Source organism: Mirounga leonina, unplaced genomic scaffold, assembly GCF_011800145.1.
Source record: "Mirounga leonina isolate KUSES-001 unplaced genomic scaffold, KU_Mleo_1.0 Mir_101664, whole genome shotgun sequence".
Taxonomy (NCBI): Eukaryota; Metazoa; Chordata; class Mammalia; order Carnivora; family Phocidae; genus Mirounga; species Mirounga leonina.
Window position 1 is genome coordinate 15904476 of NW_023270175.1, and position 26056 is coordinate 15930531.

Here is a 26056-nt window from a genome sequence, read left to right on the forward strand (position 1 = left end):
ATTTGGAAAGATGAGCATGTACAGATATTTTTCCTGCTGGGTCTAAATTTAGTGCTGGTGCAATAGAGAAAGAGTTCAAATGGTGTTGGAGGAAAAGGAGAAAGAATCAGGCCTTGCAGCAGCTACTACCATGACTGATGGAAGGGGTGGGCCTAGTATTGCTGCCTTACAGGCACTTATGCAGGTGGTGGTGATGGAAGAGTGATATGGGTATTTCTCTGAACAGGAGAGTGCAGGGGATGTAGGAAGAAGCCTTTCAGATTCTGTGGGATCTCCAAAGTGGGAGAGGCAAAATTCTGTGTGGAGAAAATGGAGGATCATAGCAATATCCTCCTCTACTCCACATTCTCACCCATTTCTTCACTTCATACCTGCTACTAGACCTTCACAGGAGCAGTGCCTTCAAACTCCCATTCCCATTTCCACAATTAATATACCACCTATCATTTATCTCCTTCCACTTCCACTGGCAAAAGCAGAATCAGAAGAAGTGGCTCTAATAAGAGCAGTTCCTGTGGGAGCATCTGCAGCTAGCATATTGGCAGGTGTGGATATGGAAAAAGTTCCTGTGGTAGACAAGAGGAGGCGGCAGCCTCCGGGTGCAGAAGGGACAGGAACAAAGGGCTCAGCATTCTTCAAGATCCCTTAGGGATGAGAGAATTGTACATGGTAAAGACTAAGGGACTGGAATGGTGGAAGTGGTAAAAAAAAATTATTTGGGGGATAAAACCATGCTTCAACTGAAGATGCCTGATCCTGGACAGGAGATTTGTCTTCTGATGGGGCCAGTCCTCTTTGACTTCAGAAATTCAAGAGAGAACCAAGGAGATCTGAAACAGAAGAAATCATTTTCTGAGTATGTCTGATTATAAATGTAGCTTGATTTCACTTTAGAAAAATTAGAAAATGCAGAAAAAGAAAAAAAACATTTAACCATAATCCTACCACTGGAGATAAGTACCACTGTTTACATTTTTATGTATTTAATTCCATGTATGTACACAGAGATAGGTGGGATAGGTTTTTTAAACATCCTTTATGTGGAATTACACAGAATATTTTATAACCTTATCTTTTATGGTGGTTAAAAAACCAGAATGAGATCTTACCCTCTTAACAAAATTTTAACTGAAATTTAACTACATCACTAACTATAAGCACAATGTTGTACAGCAGGTCCCTAGAGCTTTTCCATCTTGCATAACTGAAACTTTATACCTATAGTCTTATTTTTAATTAATATATTAATTGATTTTTTTTTTCCTTTCACGCCTTGGTGCTTTCCAGGTGAAGGCCCCATCACACCACCTATCAAACTCTAGTCTTTGTCAGTGCCTCCCCCCATCCCACTCAGAGTCACAGTGCAGTGGTACTTCACCCCAGGGACCCATGGCCAGGTGTCAGGAATCAGGTTCTGGTCTGGAGGCTGTGTGGGGCAGGACTGCCTGAGGCCAGAATGGAGGAGTAAACTGTGCAAGCCCTGGTGGCAAGTCTATTGCCTGCCTGGAGGCTGAAGACCCCTGGGCCTCTGGTGCACAACCCTGAGCCCCCAATCTGATGTCTGCCAAGGTCCAAGGCTGAAACAACCCAAACGCACTATCCCATTGCACATCCTTGGGGGCAGTTGTTCTGGGCAGAAGCAAAGTTTATAGAATCTGTCCCAGGTGGCCATTGCTGCGTGTACCTCCAGCCTCTCACCCCTAAGTACAGCCTCAAAGCATTGCTCTCTGTTCTCTCTGACCTAGTCCAACTGCCAGCACCCCGTGATGGCCCCTTCACCCAAGCCCCTTTATCAGGAAATGTTTGCCTCTTTTGAACACTAGGAGGAACACCTACCTACTGGGTACTGGTCCCGCTGGATAAAGTGTGGGTTTTCCCAGGAAGGCAAAAAAGGCAGTTGAAGCCCTCCAGATATGCTCTATAGCTTCGGGTGTGCATAGCGGTGTAAATTCAGGTCCAGATGAAGGGGAAGGGAGAGGATTGGCTAGGACAAACTGAGGGTTAAGAGCGGCTCGGAAGATGGCGGCATCACACCTGAAATGCGGCCGCGGCTATAGCTCTTCCCAGAGGAACGTGATCTCGCGGGATCTCAGGAGATCTACCACGGCACACGGAGGAGTCCTGGGAAGAGAAATAGCTGGGTGCCCTTCCCGGGTGCTGGACCCTTGTTATCCCAGACTCATCCGTAAGGAGTCTGGCTCAGGCCACCTATCACGCAAACCTCACTTCTCATTCACGCCTTTCTCTGCCTGTGGCGCTTCACCCCACGGGCACTAATCTGGGCGTCAGGGGACTGCCTCAGGCCCAGAGGCTGCAGGGACAGAACCATGGAGGCCACAAGGGGTAAGTGAATTGCGCATGCAATATCTTATATCATTAATTAATTCTTGGACAACATCTACAAAAAAGTAGGTGATAACATATTTCCATGAGCTCTAAATTCAAGAGGCTGGGGACAATTCACAGCTATAAAACCTGAGCAATCTGTGTGGGAGTGAGCATAAACAATGGATCATCTGACAGATCAGAAGATAGGAAAAACCTAAAATACTCTACAAATTAAAATACTCTACAAGTACTAATTAGATAACACAGTGGACTGATTTGAGAAAAGCAAGTGGAACTAGAATGAGAACAAGTGATATGTCATAAGGTTGAAGGGGTTGAATTATCTAGGCATTATGAACTCTCAAAACTGCAGCCAAAGCTCCCTTCCAGGACAAACCCACACTGACAAGAGAGATGACATTCTGCTGCTTATTCTTTTTTTCCTTTATGATAACTTTGTTTGAAATTTTCCTCCTAACATTTTCTATTACTCATTTTTAAATGAAATTGGTTTTCCTGAACTTTTAGAAGGAGGCATGGTTCAGCAGACCTTTCTAACATTTCAAAGTTCAATCTATCACTTTTTGTGGTCTTCAAAAAGCAGCTTACTGGGGCACCTGGGTGGCTCAGTCGTTAAGCGTCTGCCTTCGGCTCAGGTCATGATCCCAGGGTCCTGGGATTGAGCCCCGCATTGGGCTCCCTGCTCAGCGGGAAGCCTGCTTCTCCCTCTCCTACTCCCTCTGCTTGTGTTCTCTCTCTCGCTGTCTCTTTGTCAAATAAATAAATAAAATCTTAAAAAACAAAACAAAACAAAAAACAAAAGCAGCTTACTTTCTTGCAGTTCTGGAGGCTACAATTGCAAAATCAAGGTGTTAGCCAAGTTGGGCTATGAGGGCCATGAGAGAAAGATCTGTCCCAGGCCTCTCTTTAACTTGTAGATGGCTATCTTCTTCTTTTTTTTATTAATTTTATTTTATTATGTTATGTTAGTCACCATAAATAAATCATTAGTTTTTGATGTATTGTTCAATGATTCATTGTTTGTGTGTAACACCCAGTGCTCCCTTCAGTATGTGCCCTCCTTAATACCCATCACTGGGCTAAGCCATCCCCCCACAACCCTCCCCTCTAAAACCCTCAGTTTGTTTCTCAGAGTCCATAGTCTCTCATGGTTTGTCTCCCCCTCCAATTTGACCCCTTCATTTTTCCCTTCCTACTATCTTCTTTTTTAACATATAATGTATTATTTGTTTCAGAGGTACAGGTCTGTGATTCATCAGTCTTACACAATTCACAGTGCTCACAAGCACATACCCTCCCCAGTGTCCATCACCCCACCCCCCCATCTCTCCCACCCTCCACCACACCAACAACCCTCAGTTTGTTTCCTGAGGTTTGTCTCCCTCTCTGGTTTCATCTTGTTTCATTTTTTTCCTCCCTTTCCATATGATCCTCTCTCTTGTTTCTCAAATTCCTCATATCAGTGAGATCATATTATACTTGTCTTTCTCTGATTGACTTAGTTTGCTTAGCATAATACACTCTAATTCCAGCCACGTCATTGCAAATGGCAAGATTTCGGTATTTTTTTTTTTTTTGGTGGCTGCATAATATTCCATTGTACATATATACCACATCTTCTTTATCCATTCATCTGTTGGTGGACATCTTGGCTCTTTCCATAGTTTGGCTATTGTGGACGTTGCTGCTATAAACACTGGGGTGCACATAACCCTTTGGATCGCTACATTTGTATCTTTGGGGTAAATACCCAGTAGTGCAATTGCTGGGTCATAGGGTAGCTCTATTTTCAACTTTTTGAGGAACCTCCATACTGTTTTCCAGAGTGGCTGCACCAGCTTGCATTCCCACTAACAGCGTAGGAGGGTTCCCCTTTCTCTGCATCCTCGCCAACACCTGTCATTTCCTGACTTGTTAATTTTAGCCATTCTGACTGGTGTGAGGTGGTATCTCATTGAGGTTTTTGATTTGGATTTCCCTGATGCCAAGTGATGTTGAATACTTTTTCAAGTGTCTGTTGGCCATTTGGATGTCTTCTTTGGAAAAATGTCTGTTCATGTCTTCTGCCCATTTCTTCATTGGATTCTTTGTTCTTTGGGTGTTGAGTTTGAGAAGTTCTTTATAGATTTTGGATACTAGACCTTTATCTGATATGTGATTTGCAAATATCTTCTCTCATTCTGTCGGTTGTCTTTTGGTTTTGTTGACTGTTTCCTTTGCTGTGCAAAAGCTTTTTATCTTGATGAAGTCCCAATAGTTCATTTTTGCCCCTGCTTCCCTTGCCTTTGGTGATATGTCTAGGAAGAATTTGCTATGGCTGAGGTCGAAGAGGTTGCTGCCTGTGTTCTCCTCAAGGATTTTGTTGGATTCCTGTCTCACATTTAGGTCTTTCATCCATTTGGAGTCTATTTTCGTGTGTGGTGTAAGGAAATGGTCCAGTTTCATTCTTCTGCATGTGGCTGTCGAATTTCCCAACACCATTTGTTGAAGAGACTGTCTTTTTTCCATTGGACATTCTTTCCTGCTTTGTTGAAGATTAGTTGACCGCAGAGTTAAGGGTCCATTTCTCTGTTCTGTTCCATTGATCTAGGTGTCTATGTTTGTGCCAGTACCATACTATCTTGATGATTACAGCTTTGTAATAGAGCTTGAAGTCCGGAATTGTGATGCCACCAGCTTTGCTTTTCTTTTTCAACATTCCTCTGGCTATTCGGGGTCTTTTCTGGTTCCATACAAATTTTAGGATTATTTGTTCCATTTTTTTTTTGAAGAAAGTTGATGGTATTTTGATAGGGAGTGCATTAAATGTGTCGATTGCTCTAGGTAGCATAGAAATTTTCACAATATTTGTTCTTCCAATCCATGAGCATGGAACATTTTTCCATTTCTTTGTGTCTTCCTCAATTTCTTTCATGAGTATTCTATAGTTTTCTGAGTACGGATTCTTTGCCTCTTTGGTTAGATTTATTCCTAGGTATCTCTGGTTTGGGTGCAACTATAAATGGGATCGACTTCTTAATTTCTCTTTCTTCTGTCTTGTTGTTGGTGTATAGCAATGCCACTGATTTCTGTGGATTGATTTTAAATCTTGCTACTTTACTGAATTCCTGTATCAATTCTAGCAATTTTGGGGTGGAGTCTTTGGGGTTTTCCACATAAAGTATCATATCATCTGGAAAGAGTGAGAGTTTGACTTCTTCTTTGCCAGTTCTGATACATTTTATTTCTTCTTCTTGTCTGATTGCTGAGGCTAGGACTTCTAGTACTATGTTGAATAGCACCTGGTGCTAGTGGACATCCCTGCTGTGTTCTTGACCTTAGGGGAAAAGCGCTCCATTTTTCCACATTGAGAATGCTATTCATTCTGGGTTTTTCATAGATGGCTTTTATGATATTTAGGTATGTACCCTCTACCCCTACACTCTAAAGAGTTTTAATCAAGAAAAGATGCTGTACTTTGTCAAATGCTTTTTCTGCATCTATTGAGAGGATCATATGGTTCTTGTTCTTTCTTTTATTAATGTACTGTATCACATTGATTTGCAGATGTTGAACCAAGCTTGCAGCCCAGGAATAAATCCCACTTGGTCGTGGTGATAATCCTTTTAATGTACTGTTGGATCCTATTGGCTACTTTTGGTGAGAATTTTTGCATCCATGTTCATCAAGGATATTGGTCTGTAATTCTCTTTTTTGATGGGGTCTTTGTCTGGTTTGAGGATGAAGGTAATGGTGGCCTCATAAAACGAGTTTGGAAGTTTTCCTTCCATTTCTTTTTTTGGAATAGTTTCAGAAGAATAGGTATTAATTTTTCTTGAATTGTTTGGTAGAATTCCCCTGGGAAGCCATCTGGCCCTGGGCTCTTGTTTGTTGGGAGATTTTTGATGACTGCTTCAATTTCCTTAGTGGTTATGAGTCTGTTCAGGTTTTTCTATTTCTTCCTGGTTCAGTTTTGGTAGTTTATACATCTCTATGAATGCATCCATTTTTTCCAGATTATGTAATTTGCTGGCATAGAGTTGCTCATAATATGTTCTTATAATTGTTTGTATTTCTTTGGTGTTGGTTGTGATCTCTCCTCTTTCATTCATGATTTTACTTATTTGGGTCATTTCTCTTTTCTTTTTGATAAGTCTGGCCAGAGGTATATCAATCTTGTTAATTCTTTCAAAGAACCAGCTCCTAGTTTCGTTGATCTGTTCTACTGTTCTTTGGTTTCTATTTCATTGATTTCTGCTCTGATCTTTATTATTTTTCTTCTCCTGCTGGGTTTAGGCTTTATTAGCTGTTCTTTCTCCATCTCCTTTAGATGTAGGGTTAGGTTGTGTTTTTGAGACCTTTCTTGTTTCTTGAGAAAGGCTTGTATTGCTATATACTTTCCTCTCAGGACTGCCTTTGCTGCATCCCAAAGATTTTGAACAGTTGTGTTTTCATTTTCATTTGTTTCCACGAATTTTTTTAATTATTCTTTAATTTCCTGGTTGATCCATTCCTTCTTTAGTAGGATGCTCTTTAGCCTCCATGTATTTGAGTTCTTTCCGACTTTCCTCTTGTGATTGAGTTCTAGTTTCAAAGCATTGTGGTCCAAAAATATGCAGGGAATTATCCTAATCTTTTGATACTGGTTGAGACCTGATTTGTGACCCAGGATGTGATCTATTCTGGAGAATGTTCCATGTGCACTAGAGAAGAATGTGTATTCTGTTGCTTTGGAATGGAATGTTCTGAATATATCTGTGAAGTCCATTTGTTCCATTGTATCATTTAAAGCCTTTATTTCCTTGTTGATCTTTTGTTTAGATGATCTGTCCATTTCAGTGAGGGGGATGTTAAAGTCCCCTACTATTTTTGTTGTTGATGTATTTCTTTGCTTTTGTTATTAATTGGCTTATATAATTGGCTGCTCCCATGTTACGGGCATAGATATTTACAATTGTTAGATCTTCTTGTTGGATAGACCCTTTAAGTAGGATATAGCATCCTTCCTCATCTCTTATTATAGTTTTTGGTTTAAAATCTAATTTGTCTGATATAAGGATTGCCACCACAGCTTTCTTTTGGTGTCCATTAGCATGGTAAATTGTTTTCCACCCCCTCACTTTAAATCTGGATGTGTCTTTGGGTCTAATATGAATCTCTTGCAGGCAGCATATCAATGAGTCTTGTTTTTTAATCCGATCTGATACCCTGTGTCTTTTGATTGGGGCATTTAGCCCATTTACATTCAGGGTAACTAGTGACGGATATGAATTTAGTGGCATTGTATTGCTTTAAGATGATTGTTACTGTATATTGTCTCTGTTCCTTTCTGGTCTATGTTACTTTTAGGCTCTCTCTTTGCTTAGAGGACCCCTTTCAATATTTCTTGTATGACTGCTTTGGTGTTTGCAAATTCTTTATTTTTTGTTTGTCCTGGAAGCTTTTTATCTCTCCTTCTATTTTCAATGACAGCCTAGCTGGATGTAGTATTCTTGGCTGCATATTTTTCCTGTTTAGTGCTCTGAATATATCATGCCAGTCCTTTCTGGCCTGCCAGGTCTCTGTGGATAGGTCTACTGTCAATCTAATGTTTCTACCATTGTAGGTTACAGACCTCTTGTCCTGAGCTGCTTTCAGGATTTTCTCTTTGTCTCTGAGACTTGTAAGTTTTACTATTAGATTTCGGGGAGTTGACCTATTTTTATTGATTTTGAGGGGGGTTCTCTGTGCCTCCTGGATTTTGATGCCTATGTCCTTCCCCAAATTAAGGAAGTTCTCTGCTATATTTGCTCCAATATACCTTCTGCCCCTCTCTCTCTTTCTTCTTCTTCTGGGATCCCAATTATTCTAATATTGTTTCATCTTATATTATCACTTATTTCTCTAATTCTGCCCTTGTGATCCAGCAGTTGTTTATCTCTGTTTTTCTCAGCTTCTTTATTTTCCATCATTTGGTCTTCTATATCACTAATTCTTTCTTCTGCTTCATTTATCCTAGCAGTTAGAGCCTCCATTTTTTACTGCACCTCATTAATAGCCTTTTTGATTTCAATGTGGTTAGATTTTAGTTCTTTTTTTTCTCCAGAAAGGGATTGTTATCTTCCATGCTTTTTTCAAGCCCAGCTAGTATCTTTATATCGACATTCTTAGCTCTAGTTCCAACATCTTACTAATGTCTGTATTGATTAGGTGCCTGGCAGTTGGTACTTCCTCTTGTTCTTTTTTTTTAGGGTGAGTTTTGCCGTCTTGTCAGTTTGTCCAGAGGAGAATAGGTGAATGAGAGAACAAAATGCTAACAGGGTAAAAACGACCCCAGAAAAATATACACTAAACAAATCAGAAGAGACCCAAAACCAGGGGGAAAAGAAAGGGAAAGAAAAAAATAAAAGAATATGATCAGGCTGGTGAATATCAGAGCCACACACTAGATTTTGGGCATCTTTTGGTCTGTTAGAAGAAAGTGGTTCCCAAAATTTTAAAGAAGGAAAAACTTATATATGTACAAAAATAAGGGTAAATATGTTGAAGGGATGGAATATGACTGTAAAGATGCAAATTATAAAAGATTTTTTAAAAGGAATTGATAAGAAGTTGGTTGAAAACAGAAAGAAGAAAAATTAAAAAAAAACAAAAAGCAAAAAAAGGGGGAGAATGTGTTCAGGCAGGAGACTAGAGCAAAGCCATACACTAGAGATTTAGAGTATATTTTGGTCTGTTAGAAACTGTATCCAAAAATTTTAAAGAGAGAAAAATTTATATATATACACAAAATAAGTTAACTACAATGAAGGGATAGAATATGACTCTAAAAATGAAAATTAAAAAAGATTTAAAAAAAAGAATTGGTAAGATGTTTGTTGAAAAAGGGAAAAAGAAAAATTTAAAAAAAAGAAAAAAGAAAGAAAATTTAAAAATTAACTTTGAGGGGTACCTGGGTGGCTCAGTTGTTAAGCATCTGCCTTTGGCTCAGGTCATGATCCCAGGGTCTTCGGATCGAGCCCCACATCAGACTCCCTGCTCTGCAGGAAGCCTGCTTCTCCCTCTCCCACTCCCCCACTTGTGTTCCCTCTCTTGCTGTGTTTCTCTCTGTGAAATAAATAAAATCTTTAAAAAAAAATTAACTTTGAAAGACTAAAGAGTCATGGGGAAAAAACCCATGAATGCTATGTGCTGTATTCCTGTAGCACTGGAGTTTTGCTGTTCTCATTGATCAATAAACTTGGTCTTGGCTGGATGTTCTTGCTGATCTTCTGGGGGTGGGGCCTGTTGCAGTGATTCTCAAATGTCTTTGCCCAAGGCGGAATTGCACCGCCCTTGTCAGGGGCCAGGCTAGGTAATCTTCTGGGGTTTACTCTCGGTAGCTTTTGGTCCCTGAATGCTTTCCATAGAGCTTTGGAGGACCAGAATGAAAATGGCAGCCTCCTAATCTCTGGTCCCAGAGGAGCCGAGAGCTCGGGCCCCATTCCTCAGTGATCTCCCAGAGAAAAGCAGTCAATTACTCCTCTCTCCCCGGTCTCCGGCCTATCTCTGTGCTCACCTGGCCTGTGACCAAGCGTTTCTATCTCTGGCACAGGACCCCATTTGGAGTTTCCAAACCCAGCAGATTCCTGTGGTGTACTCCCGCACTGCTCCTCCCAGGCGAGGAAGGGGAGTCTCCCGGATCTACCACTTGTTAGGTCCCTGCCAGGGGCCCAACTCTGCCACAGATCACGGTTTATGGCAACCCTGATCTGAGAGCCCATTCCTTGGCTTCATCTTTGTAGCCGGCTTCCCCGCTCCAATACCTGGGAGCTCTGCAGCACTCAGGCATCCCTTGTCTTTCTGTGACCCTGAGGGTCCTGAGACCACACTCTTCCAGCGAGGGTTACAACCCCGCTTAGCCACCGGAGTGACGTCCCTCAGTGGAGCAGACTTCTAAAAGTTCTGATTTTGTGCTCTGCTGCTCTATCACTTGCCGGTAGCAGCTGACGGAGGCTCCCTCCCCCCGCTGTCTATCTTCCTGAATATTGTCTCAGATCCACTTCTCCGCATGTCCTACCTTCCAGAAAGTGGTTGCTTTTCTGTTCATAGAGTTGCTGCTGTTCTTTTCTTTGATCTCCTATTGAGCTTGTAGGTGTTCAAAATGGTTTGATAACTATCTGGCTGAATTCCTGGCACCAGACGAAATTTAAGTCTCCCACTCTTCCACCATCTTCTAGATGGCTATCTTCTACCAGTGCCTCTTCAGATTGTCTTCCCTCTATGTGTGTCTCTGTCTCTGTGTCCATATTTTCCTTCTTTATAAGGACACCAGTCAGATTAAGCCTCACTATAATAACCTTACTGTAATTAATTTCATCTGCAATGATCCTATTTCCAAGTAAAGTCACATTCTTAGGTTCTGGAGTTTGGGATTTCATCATCTGAATTTTTAGGGGATACAATTCAACTCATAAGACTCTTAAATGTAGTTTTTCTACTTAGACTATGAATTTAAGAACTATTAAGACTAAGCTCTTGGAACTTCTTTCTAGTATAGGGTATAAACCAGGTTTGAATTCTAGCACTGGTGATTGTGTGATATTAAGCAGGTTGTTTATCATTTCTGTAGCTCAAATTTCCTATCTATAAAATGGTAACAATAATATGTACTGAATAGGGGATGTTGTGAGGATTAAATGAAATAAAATATGAAAACACACTTAGAAAAAAAAAAACACACTTAGACCAGTGGCACCTTCATTTTATAAAACAATTGTATGATTTTTTTCCCTTACTTAGAAGAAATAATGAAACCCAACTGATAGGCATTAAGTAAGGAATCTCTCTGAAAAGTTACCAAATAAAATATAAGTATTTGGAAATGTATAATTTTAAGCTTTCTTGCTAGTGAGAGACAAACAGAGCTTCTGCCAAAATTCATGATGATTTTTTAAAAAAAGTGTTTATTTGGCTGCTGGGAACATAGTGCTAAGGAAACAAAGTCTTGAGTTCTGTCTAGGGCAATTACCTTCAGTCATTATATCCATAGTTTAATTGAGTGAATCAGTTACAAATCGGAATAGATATCACCCACTGACTATACCAAAGCTTTAAAAGGTAAGTCAGCTTCTCAGTTTTTGTAGCAATTTCATCTCTTGGTGCTCCTTGTTTTATAATTTCTGAAGAATAAAAAATGTAAGTAGAAACACATTAATTTGATTCCAGCAGCTGCAATTTCTGTTGAATGCACCACAATTTCCTTATAATTACAAGCATTATGGTATAGCTGGGCCACCATGCCTTTTCTGATTGATCATCTTCCTATACTGCAATCCTACTCTAAGGATCAGTCTGTAGCTAAAAGAAGAGTGATTTGTATTGATGTAATAGAATTACTGTGTGAGTGTAGCAAATTGGAGCTTTTCATTATAAACACTATCATAATTGATCATTTTAGCTAATGGTTAGGGTAACTTAAATGTAACCTGTAATTTCCACAACTTGAAATCAATGGAGTACATTTATTTTTAATTAAATGGTTGCCAAAATAAAATCTAGGGGAAATGTGCAAATAAAAACAATAATTTAGTTTTAAGTACTGTATTGGTTACCTATGCTGTGTAACAAATTACTTAGAATTTAGCAGTTTATAGCAATGTACATTTATTATCTCACAGTTTCTGTGGGTCAGGAATCCAGATATGGTTTAGCTGGGTCCTCTGCTTTGGGGTCACTTACAAGGCTCCAATCAAAGTATCAGCCAAGGTTTAGAGACTCATATGAAGGCTCCACTGTGGAATGATCCACTTCTAAGCTCACTTACCTGGTTATTGATAAATGTGGTAGGCAGAATAATGGTTCCCTAAAGAAGTCTATGTCCTAATACCTGAAACATGTGAATATGTTATGTTACATGGCAAAAAGGAGTTATAGTTGCAGATGGAATTAAGGTTGCTAATCAACTGACCTTAAAATAAGGAGATCATCCTGGATTTTCTGGGTGAGCCAAATGTAATCACAAGGGGTATTAAAGGTGAAAGTTGGAGGCAGAAGAGGAATCAGTGTGAGGATGATGTGATGTGAGAATGACTCAGCTGGTTATTGCTGGCTTTGAAGATGGAAGGGGTGGGGAGTGATCCAAAGAATGCAGGCAGCTTCTAGAAGGTAGAAAAGGCAAGGAAATGGATTCTTCCCTAGAACCTCTAGAAATGAATGCAGCACTGCTGGTGCCTTGATTTTAGCCCAGTGAGATTAATTTCAAACTTCTGATTTCCAGAAGTATAAGATAATAAATTTGTGTTGTTTTAAACTGCTAGGTGTGTGATAATTTGTTATAGCGACAATAGTAAACAAATGCAGAAAGAATCAGTTTTTCAAGGGTTATTGGTTATTGGAGTGAGGGCCTCAGTTTCTTGCTGGTGGTTGGCTGGAGGCTGTCCTCAGTCCCTTGCCATGCGGATCTCTCCAGCTTGCTTCATCAGACCAAACACTCAAAAAGAGCAAGAACAAGACAGAGAGGGTGCTAGAAAGATGAAAGTCACAGTGTTTTGTAACCTAGTTACAGAAGTGATGACATCTCATCACTTTTGGTATATTACATTTGTTAGAAACAAGTCATTAGGTCCAGCCTACCATAGAGGAGAGGAGATCACACAAATTTGTGAATTCCAGGAGACAGGGACCATTGGGTTTCATGTTAGAAGTTGCCCATCATTGGGGCGCCTGTGTGGCTCAGTTGGTTAAGCGACTGCTTTCGGCTCAGGTCATGATCCTGGAGTCCCTGGATCGAGTCCCGCGCGGGGCTCCCTGCTCGGCGGGGAGCCTGCTTCTCCCTCTGACCCTACCCCCTCTCATGTGCTCTCTGTCTCTCATTCTCTCTGTCTCAAATAAATAAATAAAATCTTAAAAAAAAAAAAAGAAGTTGCCCATCACAAGTACTGATACAATACTCACAGCACTTCCCTTATGTTTAAAATCATGAGACCTTCCTGCTAGCTCACTGTTCTTACTCTCTTTAGTTTTCTTTTTCATTTGTTATAATTTCTTTTTTTTTTAAAGATTTTATTTATTTATTTGAGAGAGAGAGAATGAGAGACAGAGAGCATGAGAGGGAGGAGGGTCAGAGGGGGAAGCAGACTCCCCGCCGAGCAGGGAGCCCGATGCGGGACTCGATCCCGGGACTCCAGGCTCATGACCTGAGCCGAAGGCAGTCGCTTAACCAACTGAGCCACCCAGGTGCCCTGTTATAATTTCTTTTAAAAGATATTTTAAATATGTATGTATGTGGATATATAGAAATATGAGAAAGTGAAAAAATACTAAATGTTGTGATATCTGGTGATAGGATTTCGAGAGATACTTTGTTTAAAATGTTACTAGTCTTTTAAAGTTTTACAAAGAGCATATTTTACATATATATATAAAGTCAAAATTATTTGAAAATTAAAAGATAAAACTTTCTACATTTATGAATGCCCCACACTAATTTTGATATGTGCATTTGGTTCTTTTTTTTTTTTTAAGATTTTATTTATTTATTTGACAGAGAGAGACACAGCAAGAGAGGGAACACAAGCAGGGGGAGTGGGAGAGGGAGAAGCAGCCTTCCTGCTGAGCATGGAGCCCTATGCGGGGCTTGATCCTAGGACCCTGAGATCATGACCTGAGCCGAAGGCAGATGCTTAATGACTGAGCCACCCAGGCGCCCCATGTGCATTTGGTTCTTAACTTACTTTTTGTTGAATACAAACATGCTCTGTATCAGTGAACTGTGTACCACAACCTTATTTTTTTTCACTGAAGAATAAGTTGATCCTAGATTTCACTGGAAAAATAATTAAAGGAATTAGAATGAATTAAAATTTATTATGAAAATACAGAAACCTCTCTTAACCTCTTATGAGAGATACATAGCAACAGAACTTTGAAATAATAAGCTAATTCTTAAAATCCACACACAGAGAAGTCTTACATGTGTCTAAGACCTTCAGCTATTTTTTATGGAGTTTATAAAATACCCCTGTATGGTTCAATATTTAGACATGTAGAAACAAGTCTCAACTGAAAAACTTCTTTTCCCCTGATTTATTCTGAGTAAGAAGATTTGTCATGAGGAACACTGAAAGTGAAGGATATGCTCTGAGGTTTCTTGAAAAAAATGACAATGATTCAAATTGGATAGGCTTTTGCCTTTATAAGAAAAGCAAAGTGAGCATATTGATTTTATTTCCTCATAATAATGAGTTACATGACGAGCTAAAACACTAGCAAAGAATAATTCACATATAAGCACCTTCTATCACAGGGGAAAAAATGAGTGCTTTATAAAGCTGCTTTGAGCTAAGATAAGAAAAGAAAAACATATTGTTATTTAGAAGAAATATATTTACAGCATGGCTCTTTGCTATATTCCTCACTTTTTTTTTTATATTCCTCACTTTTAAAAGAAAAATATGGTATCCATTACTAGATTGGAGTAACTCACTTTTTCTTTTGCCTGCAGTTTGATTTTACACATTGAATGCTTTATTTTTGATTAAAATAATTTATAATTGTGTGTGTGATCCCTCATATGTGTAAAATAGATGAGACCAACTTTTTCCTGAAGCTTAAAGTCATAGCTTCTCCCGGCCAGAGAAAAGGTAACCAAGTAAACAAATGACTTTATCTGCTGTGGTATTTTATAAATGCACATAACATTCATTTTCTCTTGATCTCTTTTGTTTGCACTTGTAATATTCTGTAAGATGTTATAAGATCAAAATAAAATTAATACTGTCCAGTAATAATGATGAGAAAGTGACTAAAGGGATATTTGAAATAGCATGAGAGACAGCATATGATATTTAGGACTACCTTTTTCTGTCCTTTAAAAAATAAATTAAATGCAAACATGCATAAGATTACCAAGATAAGAAAAATATATATATTGAGGTATCTGTATTTGTTCATTGTTACCATTTTCTGTTAACTTTCAACATTTAATAGCCATGGCTTTAAACTGTACAAAACACATCACTCCTGGAATTCATTCATTTATATATAAATATGTATACTCATGCAGATAAAATTTATATTTTGATCACTTAATATTTTAAATATCTATGTTTCATGATGATTGTATATTATGATATACTTTAGTATGCCAAAGTATGCTATGATGTATTAAAAGTTCCCTTACTTCCTAGTGGCTATATAGTTGCTCTCCCAGGAGCAGTGATAAACATGGTTAGGAATAGGGCGCCTGGGTGGCTCAGTTAGTTAAGCGACTGCCTTCGGCTCAGGTCATGATCCTGGAGTCCCTGGATCGAGTCCTGCATTGGGCTCCCTGCTCAGCGGGGAGTCTGCTTCTCCCTCTGACCCTCCCCCCTCTCATGTGCTCTCTCTCATTCTCTCTCTCTCAAATAAATAAATAAAATCTTTAAAAAAAAAAACATGGTTAGGAATATAATGATGATTAGTACCATTGATGACATGATTAGAGAAACCAGTCAATTTATTTGGGGTGCTTTTAAAAACTCTTTGTTTTGACAAGTGGCCTGCCAAAACAGACAACTCACCACAAAGAGCCTGTTCAGGGGAATTTATAAACAAATGGTAAAAATTCAGAAGTGCTGTGGTAATCCAACTTTTTGATGATTTACATATATTTTTTTTGTTTTAATGATTGAATAATTGAAAGACTGTTATCTTATTACGAATGTTCCTCCGGGGATTTTTCTTTACAATTAAAAAAGCAGTTTGCCAAAATAGGCAGTATTTGAACTAATTCTGCTATTTGCCAGCTACCAAATGAATAGAACATCTGGATGTCTGCAGCCAACTCAAATTTGCTCCCAGCAAATCAGTCTGCAATTGGGGATTCAGGTTCCATTTATCTAATACCAAAATAAAAAAATGAGAAAAAGATCTGCTATACTTTTAGTTTTTTAATATGTGTGAGATCAACTGTACAGATATTCTAAAAATATTTGGGTGAAATTTTGTCTCTTTTAATCTGTTAGGCATCAGAGATATATTAGTTTTCATCTAACTACTTGAAGTCTATCATGGAGCTTATTATACTTGTTCCTTTAAAATATACATTTCTACTACAAGTTTCAAGTTTGCTTGGCACCAAACTTGAAAGCAGTGTCAGTTAATATGTATCACGTAAAAAGTATGATATAAGAATTTGTAATCCTGTGGAGTTTTTATATTCTACCTTATTATTATTATTATCATTATTATTATTTAGGGACAATCCTAGGGCCACAAAATGATGTATAACATGTATAGTATTTATTTTTAAAATTATTACTTTGAAAGATAGAAGGGACCTTAAGAGTCACTAGATATCAGGTCATTCTAATACTTCAATCCTATTTGCAACATTCCTGCAAAGTGACTGGTTTCCAAATGAATACTTTATCATTCCATTCAGGAATTTATAACCTCTGGAGACAGCAAAGTTTTTTGCTTATACTGAGATGAAAGCTGACACGTGTTAGTTTTCACCCAGCAGTCCCAATGTCTTCTTTTGGTTGTTTACAAAAGTAATTTAGTATCCTTCCTTTGGCTTTTCTTTTTAAGCTTCGACATTACTAGTTCTTTTACCTATTCTTCATATAAAGTGGTTTCAAGTTCTGTCATCAGTTTGACTGCTCTCACATAAACAAATTCTAAAATATGGCTCTCAGAACTGAGTGCCATATTCAGGTGTGGTCTGAGCAAGATTATCAACTCCTTTATTTAAAATCTGTGTTTTTATAATACTATAATCTAAATTGTAATACACTTTTGGAAGGTTGACTCATTTTGTATTCACTTTAAACTAAAATGTCCAAGTCTTTTTCTTTTCTTTCTTTTTTCTTTTTTAAATGCATATTGTTGCCAAACCATGTCATTTCCATGCTGCACTTGTATAGTTGGCTTTTTGAATCTAAATCCAGAACATTATACTTATCCCTGTAATAATTTACCTTGTTAGATTTCACCTGTTATTTGCCAACCTGTGATAATCCATAGGAATTCTGATTTTGTCATCAAAAGCACTTTCTCCTCCACTCAGATTTGTGGTATCTACCAATTTAGTAGATATACCATTCATATTTTCAAAGAATTCATTAACCAAATTATTAAACAGGCCAGAGATCAGAGAACTTCTTTGGCATGTTGTTGGAGATCTCCTTTTAGGTTGTCATTATTCCATTTTAAGTTGACGTTATTTTGTTAAATTGCATCCTTTGTTTTAGTTTTTCAGCTAGTTATACTTTCCTTTAATGTTAGTATCATCTGTCCCACATTTCTCTATCCTGTTGGAATCTGGCAAAAATCTAATATCTAGAGACACTACTGTGGGGTGTATCCTTGGACTACCAATTATTGACTCTACCAGAATAGAAAATGAAAATGAAAATGAAAAAAAAATTTTTTTTTTTTTGCAAAATTTGTTGAGCCAGTACAAAAGTTTTGTGGCTGCTTTAGGACATGGTTCTGAAAGTTCTAGGTAGTGCTTCATCTGTTACTGCACTGCTTCATGAAAGCAAATCAACTGTTATTTATTGACTTCTCACTCTATTGAGAGTACTATGAACCAAGAAATAACTATATGATCCTTTTTACTGAAACACTTACATTGTATTTTCATGGTTACAGATTGCCCTACTCCAGTGTTAGCTAGTCACCTTACAATTCTATGGTCCTGATCACAAGGGGGATTTTCTGTGAGATTATGAATGGCACATTGTGAACATAGCCTGTCAGATAAAAAAAAAAAAAAAAATCCCAAACTCTAACACAGTGCTTTTCAATTTTATTTTTACCACAAAAGAAATGCATTTTATGTCAAGATGTATTATCTATCTATCTACCACAAAAGAAATGCATTTTATGTCAAGGTTTATTATCTATCCATTTATGAGTGTAGATGTACGTATGTACACACATAAGTATATATGCATATGATTATAATCATGTGCATATGTGTGTATATGTCACAACAAATATTTCATAACACAATATTTACCCCCATTGCTGGGTTTTTTAAGCTTGTTTATTCTATTTTATTAAAAGAAATTGTTTGGTGACCACTAAATTGCTTTTTTGATCCACTAATAGTCTGTGTTCTAAGGTGGAATCTCTGATGATGATGGATCCACAACATCATCTTCATTCTTGAGGTAGAGAGACATATATTCAAAGGTTGTAGAAATATATCACCAGTCTAAGCACAATGAGGCTTTACAGCTCTCCATATTGTCTAGGCCACCATCTCCTCTATGTGATCTAGGGTATGTTTTTTTGTAGATTAGTGCACTCCAAGGAAAACATTTATTTGTCTGGTCTCCTTCAGGAAGAATAGATGTAAGCAGGATGTTGGGGGAAGTATGCAAATGAAGATTTATAAATTGCCTATTATGTCCCAGGCACTGTTAAAGGTATTTTGCAAATTTGTTTATTTTGGCCTTCAAAAAGAAGTAAGGATCATGGACTATAGTAATTTGCCCAAGATCACTAAATTCTTTTATCTAAAAAATTTAAATAAGTTTCAGCCCAGAATCTTCCTGATTTCAAAGCCCATGTACATTTCACTGCATTAACTTCCACTTTAAAATTTGACTTGCTTTTATGCATTTGAACTGCACCTTTCTTTCCACCCAATTCATGAAACTCCAATTGCCTTTTTTTGTTTATTTATTTATTTTTTTTAGTAATCTCAACACCCAATGTGGAGCTCAAATTTACAACCCCAAGATCAAGAATCACATGCTCTTCTTGCTGAGCCAACCAGGCACCCCTCCAATTGCCTTTTTAGCAAGATTTATTCGGAATACAGATCATTATACTCCAAGTTTCTTCTGTATTCCTTATTTGAGACTCTGATTTGTATAATGGTTAATAGCACAGACTCGGGAGTCTCTGGAGCCAGATATCCTGGGTTTGAATCTTGGCCCTTCTACTTTGTTCACTGTATAATAATCTTGAGCAAGGCACTTAGCCTCTCAGTGTCCAAATTTCTTCATCTGTAAAAAGAAGATATTAGTAACTACTTCATACTGTTTGTGTGAGGATTAAAATGAGGGAATAATGCAGAGCACTTAGACGGCATAGTGCCTTGCACATAATTCTAAATAAGTATTATTATAAATGTCTCATGCGCTTACCTACAAAGTGTATTTTGTTTCAGAAGGATAGCTAGCTGCCTCCATTGTATGCTGTGTGGGATACTGAAAGGACCAAATAGAAGAAAACTGTCTCTTGTAATGCACTTTCATAGTCTTCCTTCCTTCTTGATTTGAAATTCTAGCCATTAGAGAATCACTGATGGGAAACACAATGTGAAGGAGGGGGCTCCATCTTTAGAAGGACACTAACTCAAGTTACCAAGAAAGGACTCTGTTATACTCTGACATTTAGCCAGACATAAATCTGATTAAATTGGGGACTGGTATAAGATGGAGAGGTCTAGCAGAAGGAGTTGTGGCCCTCTTCATCTATCCCTGCTTTAACCACAGGGCTATTTGCCTCCTCTTTTATATTGTCTAGAGGCAAAAATAGCAATTCTTCTCCCCATAGGGTGTACATTCTGAGTCACTCACTAAACCCTCATCAAAGTTAATGTCCAAATAGTTGATTTGACCCATATAATTGAAAGCTGACTATATTCCTCCCATTTTAAATATGAGGAAGCTCAAAAAAGTTAAATAATTTGCCTTATATCAGGGTTTCTCAATATGGGCATTATTGACACTTTGGCTTAGATAATTCTTTGTTTTAGGGGCCTGTTCTGTGCATTGTGGGATGTTTAACAGCATCTCTGTCTCTACCCAGTAGATTCTAGTTGCACTCACTAGCTGTGATAACCAGGACCATGGAATTGTAAGGTGACTAGCTAACACTGGAGTAGGGCAGTCTGTGACCGTGAAAATACAATGTAAGTATTTCAGTAAAAAGGATCATATAGTTATTTCTTGGTTCATAGTACTCTCAATAGAGTAAGAAGTCAATAAATAACAGTTGATTTGCTTTCATGAAGCAGTGCAGTAACAGATGAAGCACTACCTAGAACTTTCAGAACCATGTCCTAAAGCAGCCACAGAACTTTTGTACTGGCTCAACAAATTTTGCAAAAAAAAAAAAAAAAAATTTTTTTTCATTTTCATTTTCTATTCTGGTAGAGTCAATAATTGGTAGTCCAAGGATACACCCCACAATAGTGTCTCTAGATATTAGATTTTTGCCAGATTCCAACAGGATAGAGAAATGTGGGACAGATGATACTAACATTAAAGGAAAGTATAACTAGCTGAAAAACTAAAACAAAGGATGCAATTTAACAAAATAACATCAACTTAAAATGGAATAATGACAACCTAAAAGGAGATCTCCAACAACATGCCAAAGAAGTTCTCTGATCTCTGGCCTGTTTAATAATTTGGTTAATGAATTCTTTGAAAATATGAATGGTATATCTACTAAATTGGTAGATACCACAAATCTGAGTGGAGGAGAAAGTGCTTTTGATGACAAAATCAGAATTCCTATGGATTATCACAGGTTGGCAAATAACAGGTGAAATCTAACAAGGTAAATTATTACAGGGATAAGTATAATTCTAGACACTGCCAAATATTCTAGGCATGGAGGGTGCAAGGTATAAAATTACCTTGTGTTGAGAACAACTGCCTTAGGTCAGAAACTTGTAAGGTAGGGAGCTAGGACTCAAATTAAAGTCTATCTGATTCAGAATCCCATGATTTTCAACATTATGTGAAACTGTCCCTATTGAATGTGACATTGATAAGCCCTGAATGGCAAACAAAATAAAAGAGTGTATGCTATGGGAAGTCAGGTCTGGATGCCAGACTTGACCTAACTCACAATTATTGGAAAACTCATCATAAATGGCTTCTTATATTAGAGCTTCACCCTGCTTAAGGGGAATGTACAAAGTGTGAGGACTTGAGGCCCTTTTTGAAGGGAATTAAAAGAGCTTCCAGAGTGGGGACACAAATATGCAGGTGGTATAGGAGAGCTTTGGGACATCAGGCCCTTTAACATTTGCTATAAATACCCAAAGCAGTTGAAATAATTCTGCAGAGTTCTGACATGGACTAAGATACATAGATACACCCAAACTACTTTATGTTTACTCACCAGAGTGAAGGTACTGGGGGAACTGGGTAGACATCTTTATTTGCAAATGGTAGAGATCTGAGGTTCTCCAGTTAATGTACTTAGTTTCCAGAGATAGTTATATTTTCAACCCCTTTCATTCCTTGAAAAACACTAAGAACAAAATGAAAACAAGAAGGCAAATTTTGGAGCCTGGAACTCTGCATCTAGGCATATTCAACATGATTTACTGCTCACAGTGCAGGATACAAATAATGGCCATGCCAGCATGTGAAAGCTTAAAATACATTCTAATAAAGATCACATTGTGAGCATTGCCAAGACAGAATAAAATGCAATCAGGATTTTAATGTGCATAAAATAATAGCTCCATGGATTCAAGCGTACTGATTAATGCCAGAGACACTTATGAAATGCTGTTGTCTGGTCATCAGTGTTATTTTTCTTATGGAACACTTTGTACTAAAAGCAATAAAAGAGGACTAATAAACTAAGAAGAGAATACCTTATTCTGTAAAATTAACTTGACTCAGGTGAAGTGCTTTAGTGACAGGTGATCTATGTTCCAAGATTGACAGGTTATCAGTATAACTTACTTTGAAATATGCATATTCCAAATATTTCTGAAATATTCACCTTTCATAGCAGATTCTCTTGCTTTTCTCATGTCTGTGTGTAAATGTAAATTTTGTGCTTACTGTATACTCAGCTTTTTTTTTTTTTAAATTTGAGGAGCCAAAATTAGCTTTAAGATGTCACTTGAAGAAGAAAATGTGTCTAAACTTAAAAAGAACATTGAAGCAACTTGTAAGCATTCCCGACTTCAATTTCATAACTCAAGAAAATAGTTAAACAAACATACATGCTCATAAAGGCTGACTTGTTTAAAAATCTGAGTGACAAGAGAAAGTGATAAGAGTACATGGTAAATGCTGTTACTATACTTTGTTTGAAACACAAAACAGCAATGAGCACAACAAAATAAAGCCCATGTATATATCCCTCATATCTCATAATACACCTTCTCTTTCTTGTGAGGTTAGAGTTGTTAGGGAGCAAGCAGAAACTTGTTTGTACTCAGAAAAACACTTACTGAAATGACCACCCATTGCTAAGAAATAATTGAAATTGATAAACCTGTTCGGTGTTACTCTTTTCATGTAACACATTGATATAACTGATTTAGTAAGAAAAAATGCTGGTCATGATGGAATTTCAGCATAGCAATGTAGCATTAACTGTATCTCTACTAACTATATCTCCACTATTACTATTGTGTAGCACAAAGAGGAAGAACTTGGGGGAACTGACACCTAGATGTGAACCCTGGCTTTATATCTGTTTATACTTTTACTCTGCTTCCATCATTTGTAACATGAGGTTTGATAAAGACAAAATGAGGAATGTAGCTAAAATAAATAAGTGAAATATTGTAGGAACAAAGCAATTGGTAGATACTATTTATGAAATTATTAATACACCTGGTAGATTTGCCTTGTTATGGCACAGTAGGAAGACTATTAGACTGAGAACCAGGAAACCTGGATTATAATTGTAGTTCTGTCACTAATTAGCTATGTGAGTGTAAGTAATTCATTTAGTCTTTCTGTGACTCAGCTTTTTCATCTTTAAAATGAAGCATTGGATCATGTGATCTAGCTCCAAATTTCATTCCCCTCAAATATCTTACATTTTAGTGACTTTGGCTCATACAGAAAGACCAGGTCTTGGCCATAGGCCACCAGTTACTACTGTATTACCATTTATTGTGAAATTAGTAGTAGAGCTTAAAAGAGTTCTTTAGGAATTAGCCCAGTATACTTGAAATATAAATTACTTCAGCATAATGCTCCATTGGCAAAACACCAAGCCTCGCAGTTCAGGCAACATGCTATATTGGACTAGTGCACATGCCCTTATTTTACATGTTATATAAATGAACCAAAGATGGCCTCTATATATTGGCTCCTAGGTTGTTTATTCCTATACAGCAGGGTGAGATCCACTATCCCAAATCCCCTTTGACACTAAATTCAGATTTTTACACATCTAATTGGTTTTTTTAAAGATTTATTTATTTATTATTTTAGAGAGAGAGGGAGAGTGGGGGGGAGGGGCAGAGAGAGAAGGAGAGGGAATCTCAAGCAAACTCCCCACTGAGCATGGAGACCCATGTGGGGCTCAATCTCAGGATCTGAGCTGAAATCAGAAGTCGAACCTTAACTGACTGCACCACCCAGGCGCCCCTACACATCTAATTGTTTTAATCATATCCCAAATAAACAGATATTTAGTCATTTAAAGTCTGCCTGTTTTGCATACCCTGTGAAACTACAAGACATGTTAACCATTGATAAGATAAATCCTGCAACTGTAAAGCTCTTAGCCACTGTTGCCCTTCAGAGCTCTCTGACTCAAAGACTATCTGCAGTGCTCCTGAGGTACGTCACCTAGACACATGAAACCCATCTCTGATTTCTCCCTTGCCCTGGAGTTCCTTTGCCGTCATCCCCTTCAGGATGGTAGCCACCGCCATCACCAAAGCCTTTGGGCAGTCTCATATTGTGAGGAAGGTCCCTGCATGCCTGCAAACCTGTCAACGTGTCACCCAAATAAAGCTTGCATGTGCAACTACCATATGTGGGAATTACAAACACCTAAAGGAAGAAATTTCTAAAGATCCAAATAAGAAACCATAATGGAGATTATCGAATATTTAAAACTGAAGAACAATGGAACCATTCTAAATCAAAACTTGTAGAATGCAGAAAAAGCCAATATTTAGAAGGACATTTATAGCCTGAAATAAATGTATTTGAAAAGAAGAAGGATTGAAAATCACTGAGGCAAGCATTCACTTTGAAAAGTGAGACAAAGAACATTAGTATAAAGCCAAAAAAATAAAAGAAAATCATAAGTAGAAAAGCAGATATTAAATCAAAGAAAAGACAAAGAAACACAGGATTAAAAATTGAAATACTAAATATTTGAAATAATTATTAAGATATAGGAACTTCTGGCAATATTGTTGAACAAATAGAAAACACAATTAAATAGTATTAGCATGAAAGGGGAGCCATTGTATTGCTTTGGTAGGAATGTTTGAAGTTAATAACAGAATAGTATTAGAAAACCAAGATGAAGTGAGAAAATTTTCCAGGTAAATATGTATTTTCAAAATAAGATCAATTTACTCAAACACTCAGAATAGTCCTACAAACATTAAATCTACTGAATTAACATTACGAAGTTCCTTCTTCCCCAAAGAACTCGGTCTAGTCGGTATAAAAAAGCATGTTTTGCAAACCCTCCCAGTACAGTGCCAGAAAATAGAAAAAAAGAGTGTTTCTCCTAATTTTATGAGAATTTTATAACCCTGATACACAATATTGATAAGAACAGTACAGTAAAGGACAATAACAGGCCAATATCAGAAACATAGATGCAAAAATATTAAGTAGTATATTAGGAAGAGAGAGAGAGAGGAATCAGTAGAACAGAAGTACACATAAATAAAGTGGTATATGACAGAAGTGGCATTTAGATCAAGGGGGAAAGGAGGGACTAATCAATAAAAAGTTCAGTAATAAAGTTTTAGAAATAGTGTTCAGTATTCATCATGGTGATTACTTCAGTTTAATTAATGTGCATTTTATTTTTAATGTAAAATGACTTAGTTCTTGTTCAGAGGATTTATCCAGGTTGTACATTATTTTTCATTTTTCTCCTTTCTCTCTTGGCCTATTTTTGGGTAATAATTGAAATTTAGGGCAGAAAAAGGAGAAAACAATCAAGTTCCAACACAGTGGCTGGCAAAAGTTTGAAAATTTTCATTAAAGTCATATTTAGGAAAACTTCCACCTCCTGTAGCAGACTAGCTAGCTAATGCTGATCAATCGTCCTATTGTGAACAACTAAAAGACATGAACAAAATGTTTTAAAAAAAATCTATTTGAAGACATAAGAAAGCTAACTGATATTGAAGAATTATGGAGTCAAGAACTGGGAGAACAAAGAGACACCCAAACCAATTCTGCTTTGGGTCAGCTTTTCCCCAAAGGATATCTGCCAATATTGGAAGAGGTTGTTGAGAGCCTGAGAAGTTGAGTACAGGTTATAGGGTTCTCTAGGGCTCACCAAGGAGTGGGAAACATTATAAATCCTGTATACTTGGGGTTGAGACTCCGAAGGATTATAATTTAGATTAAGGGTGAGCCAGAAATACTCTGGCACTCTCAGGAACTGAAAGTATGCTTCAAAAAATGTCATACTCTGTAACTGGATTACATTGATCTGTATTGTTTTAGAATCCTAGTCCTTTTCCCAGAAGCAAATTCAAATCTTCTGTGGAGGAAGACAGTATCATCTTAGACCTCAATATATTTTTTTATGATGTTAATGTACAATAGCCAGCCCTCAGTAAAAAACCAGGCACATGAAGATAATGAGACAGAGTGACCAAAACCAAACAAATTAACAAAAGAAAAACAATATATAACAAAGAGTGAAACACAGAAAATTCTAATCATGAAATTATGAAAACCAAACTTTAAAATAACTGCCTATTAAGATAAAGGAGAATAAACAGTAAAAATAAACAGAAAACTGAAAACTATAAAAGAGAACCAAATAAAACTTTTTTAAATTTAAA